The sequence below is a fragment of the Schistocerca serialis genome, unplaced genomic scaffold, assembly GCF_023864345.2.
Source record: "Schistocerca serialis cubense isolate TAMUIC-IGC-003099 unplaced genomic scaffold, iqSchSeri2.2 HiC_scaffold_1250, whole genome shotgun sequence".
NCBI lineage: Eukaryota > Metazoa > Arthropoda > Insecta > Orthoptera > Acrididae > Schistocerca > Schistocerca serialis.
In genome coordinates, this window is record NW_026047459.1 from 35,001 (window position 1) to 40,000 (window position 5,000).

Below are 5,000 nucleotides of genomic sequence, written 5' to 3' on the forward strand. Positions count from 1 at the left end.
GCACGAAGGAGGTTCAGCGGGTTACCCCGACCTTTCGGCCTAGGAAGACACGCTGATTCCTTCAGTGTAGCGCGCGTGCGGCCCAGAACATCTAAGGGCATCACAGACCTGTTATTGCTCAATCTCGTGCGGCTAGAAGCCGCCTGTCCCTCTAAGAAGAAAAGTAATCGCTGACAGCACGAAGGATGTCACGCGACTAGTTAGCAGGCTAGAGTCTCGTTCGTTATCGGAATTAACCAGACAAATCGCTCCACCAACTAAGAACGGCCATGCACCACCACCCACCGAATCAAGAAAGAGCTATCAATCTGTCAATCCTTCCGGTGTCCGGGCCTGGTGAGGTTTCCCGTGTTGAGTCAAATTAAGCCGCAGGCTCCACTCCTGGTGGTGCCCTTCCGTCAATTCCTTTAAGTTTCAGCTTTGCAACCATACTTCCCCCGGAACCCAAAAGCTTTGGTTTCCCGGAGGCTGCCCGCCGAGTCATCGGAGGAACTGCGGCGGATCGCTGGCTGGCATCGTTTATGGTTAGAACTAGGGCGGTATCTGATCGCCTTCGAACCTCTAACTTTCGTTCTTGATTAATGAAAACATCCTTGGCAAATGCTTTCGCTTCTGTTCGTCTTGCGACGATCCAAGAATTTCACCTCTAACGTCGCAATACGAATGCCCCCGCCTGTCCCTATTAATCATTACCTCGGGTTCCGAAAACCAACAAAATAGAACCGAGGTCCTATTCCATTATTCCATGCACACAGTATTCAGGCGGGCTTGCCTGCTTTAAGCACTCTAATTTGTTCAAAGTAAACGTGCCGGCCCACCGAGACACTCACTCAAGAGCACCCTGGTAGGATTGCAACGGGGTCCGCCTCGGGACGCACGAGCACGCACGAGGCGCGTCGCACGCCTTCAGCTCGCCCCACCGGCAGGACGTCCCACGATACATGCCAGTTAAACACCGACGGGCGGTGAACCAACAGCGTGGGACACAAATCCAACTACGAGCTTTTTAACCGCAACAACTTTAATATACGCTATTGGAGCTGGAATTACCGCGGCTGCTGGCACCAGACTTGCCCTCCAATAGATACTCGTTAAAGGATTTAAAGTGTACTCATTCCGATTACGGGGCCTCGGATGAGTCCCGTATCGTTATTTTTCGTCACTACCTCCCCGTGCCGGGAGTGGGTAATTTGCGCGCCTGCTGCCTTCCTTGGATGTGGTAGCCGTTTCTCAGGCTCCCTCTCCGGAATCGAACCCTGATTCCCCGTTACCCGTTACAACCATGGTAGGCGCAGAACCTACCATCGACAGTTGATAAGGCAGACATTTGAAAGATGCGTCGCCGGTACGAGGACCGTGCGATCAGCCCAAAGTTATTCAGAGTCACCAAGGCAAACGGACCGGACGAGCCGACCGATTGGTTTTGATCTAATAAAAGCGTCCCTTCCATCTCTGGTCGGGACTCTGTTTGCATGTATTAGCTCTAGAATTACCACAGTTATCCAAGTAACGTGGGTACGATCTAAGGAACCATAACTGATTTAATGAGCCATTCGCGGTTTCACCTTAATGCGGCTTGTACTGAGACATGCATGGCTTAATCTTTGAGACAAGCATATGACTACTGGCAGGATCAACCAGGGAGCTGCGTCAACTAGAGCTGAGCAGCCGGCCGCCCGGGAGTGTGTCCCGGGGGCCCGCGCGAACACGCAAGCGTCCGCTCAATTATTCTGCAAACAGGAGGAGGCTGAGCTCCCCTGCACCATACACCTCGAAACCCTCTCAGGTCCCGGCGGCGCGCAGCGCCGTCCTAAGTACTTGGTCGGGTTCGAGAGAGGCGCAATCGCCCGGGGTTTGGCGAGTAGACGCTTTAGGTGCGACCACCCGTGCTCCCAACTGAGCTTGCCGCTGCCGACAGAGGCCCGGGAGCGTGCTGTCGTGGCATTGCCGGCGGGAGACAACACGCGCCACCTACGGTGACCGGCAGCTCCAACGCCAGCGCCACAGAAGGACAAAAGCCCCACTTGGGTGCCGAAGCGAACTCTCCCAGCACAGCGCACGCGCCAACACGTCCGCACAGCTGCGATACAAACCACCTGCGAGAACCGCAGAGGCGACCGAGCAGCAGACGGCGTCGCGGCGCCGAGCGCCGGGCGGCGGCGCATCCTCAGCGCACACAGTCCTCAATCGGACCAGCACACTGCAGATGTCCACCGCGCTTCGCACCGGGCCCGCGAGGACCTACTTTGGCCGCACGGCGCCGCGTGCAGGGTGCGCCGGCGCGCAGCTGCGCCGCCTGCCGCCTCCGTCGGCCGGCGCGCCTGCCACTGGCCGCCCCCACCAGCCGGCTGTAGCGCGTGCGCCCACGCACCGCGCGGCCAGCACGCCGGGAGGCCCCCCCTCACCGGCCGGGGACGGTCCCACCCAGCCACCGCCGCGTATCGCTTCACACCCAGATGCCATTCACGTTCGTGGGCATGGTGGGTATCGCTGGAACAACCGGTTGGTAGCTCAACCGATCGTCGCCATCACTGATTCACCTCTAGCGAGAACAACCGCACCACAACGGTTTACCAGTTGTTCATTTGCGTAACGTCACCAGCAAACGTAGGCGTCCATCGCCATTTGCAAATTCAACGATTGTTGCATGCCTGTGTCAGGTGTCACGACACACTATGTCTGCCCACATACACGCAACAACATGTGCACGCTTCGCGAACACGTGGAAGGTGGCCCCCGTACGTATGCGATGTCCATTGCGCGAACGACTGTCAACCGGCCTCTGTCGCATGTCGCAGATGTGGAACGCAGTGCACCATGCTATCACGGTGTGTGAGAAGAGACGACTACGTCTGACAACACGCGCCACTACATCAACAGACGGCTCATGCTGATCGCCATCCAGGGCATACCACACTGCAATCCAGCTCTTATAGGGAGACGACACGTAGCTGAGTGCACAACATTTGGACCGCATGGTTCGCCGTTGTTGGCGCAGTCGTTGTACGGTCACATGTACCACGATGTATCATTCAGTACATGAGGACCAATGTGCAGTACAGTGTGTGATTTGGACGTACAACATCAGCGGACAGTTGACACAGGCCGTACCACAGCGTAGGCTAAGTGCTTCGCCATGCGAATGCCAATGAACAACTGCAAATGCCAATGAACAACTGCAAAGGGCATTGAGCATGTACGTCCTGCTGCCATCCACATTACAGTGTATAGCTGCAAGGTGTTTAACATGAAGCGATACACTGGGGACCGGGCAGTGCGAGTAGCAAACTATATTGCGGGGGTTGCAGTTAGGCAACACTACACTAATTTAACGCGTCGTATGACAATTACAGAGCAGGTTAAGGCCCAACGTGTGTTGGGTTAAGGCCCAACGTGTGTTGGGTTAAGGCCCAACGTGTGTTGGGTTAAGGCCCAACGTGTGTTGGGTTAAGGCCCAACGTGTGTTGGGTTAAGGCCCAACGTGTGTTGGGTTAAGGCCCAACGTGTGTTGGGTTAAGGCCCAACGTGTGTTGGGTTAAGGCCCAACGTGTGTTGGGTTAAGGCCCAACGTGTGTTGGGTTAAGGCCCAACGTGTGTTGGGTTAAGGCCCAACGTGTGTTGGGTTAAGGCCCAACGTGTGTTGGGTTAAGGCCCAACGTGTGTTGGGTTAAGGCCCAACGTGTGTTGGGTTAAGGCCCAACGTGTGTTGGGTTAAGGCCCAACGTGTGTTGGGTTAAGGCCCAACGTGTGTTGGGTTAAGGCCCAACGTGTGTTGGGTTAAGGCCCAACGTGTGTTGGGTTAAGGCCCAACATAGGTTGGGTTAAGGCCCAACATAGGTTGGGTTAAGGCCCAACATAGGTTGGGTTAAGGCGCAACATAGGTTGGGTTAAGGCGCAACATAGGTTGGGTTAAGGCGCAACATAGGTTGGGTTAAGGCGCAACATAGGTTGGGTTAAGGCGCAACATAGGTTGGGTTAAGGCGCAACATAGGTTGGGTTAAGGCCCAACATAGGTTGGGTTAAGGCGCAACATAGGTTGGGTTAAGGCGCAACATAGGTTGGGTTAAGGCGCAACATAGGTTGGGTTAAGGCGCAACATAGGTTGGGTTAAGGCGCAACATAGGTTGGGTTAAGGCGCAACATAGGTTGGGTTAAGGCGCAACATAGGTTGGGTTAAGGCGCAACATAGGTTAGGTTAAGGCGCAACATAGGTTAGGTTAAGGCGCAACATAGGTTAGGTTAAGGCGCAACATAGGTTAGGTTAAGGCGCAACATAGGTTAGGTTAAGGCGCAACATAGGTTAGGTTAAGGCGCAACATAGGTTAGGTTAAGGCGCAACATAGGTTAGGTTAAGGCGCAACATAGGTTAGGTTAAGGCGCAACATAGGTTAGGTTAAGGCGCAACATAGGTTAGGTTAAGGCGCAACATAGGTTAGGTTAAGGCGCAACATAGGTTAGGTTAAGGCGCAACATAGGTTAGGTTAAGGCGCAACATAGGTTAGGTTAAGGCGCAACATAGGTTAGGTTAAGGCGCAACATAGGTTAGGTTAAGGCGCAACATAGGTTAGGTTGAGGCACAATATAGGTTAGGTTGAGGTACCGTATAGGTTAGGTTAAGGTACAGTATAGTTTAGGTTAAGGTACAGTATAGTTTAGGTTAAGGTACAGTATAGTTTAGGTTAAGGTACAGTATAGTTTAGGTTAAGGTACAGTATAGTTTAGGTTAAGGTACAGTATAGTTTAGGTTAAGGTACAGTATAGTTTAGGTTAAGGTACACATTGTTGTATGGAAAGGTGTAATGGGGGGGGGGGGGGGGGGGGGGGGGGGGGGGGGCGGCCGGTCGGTTTGTTGATTGTGATTATAGTAAGTGGATGCCTGCGGCATCATCTGATTTGCCACGTCAGGATGCACCTTTGGCTCATGACAGGCGGCGCTCCGATTCCATGCTTGTGGCAGACCTGTGTCTTTCATTCCTGCCATTGTTTGTGTGCTGTGAGAG

The 5,000-nt window shown here is 54.0% G+C and overlaps 1 non-coding gene across 1 annotated transcript in view; it reads right to left on the reverse strand.

Moving 5' to 3' along the window:
- Nucleotides 1-1,644, reverse strand: part of LOC126436872 (small subunit ribosomal RNA) — a 1,910-nt gene extending 266 nt beyond the window's left edge. The window contains exon 1 of the ribosomal RNA XR_007580985.1: nucleotides 1-1,644. This exon is cut by the window's left edge and continues 266 nt beyond it. This is a non-coding gene — a ribosomal RNA (small subunit ribosomal RNA).
- Nucleotides 1,645-5,000: the final 3,356 nt, after the last annotated feature.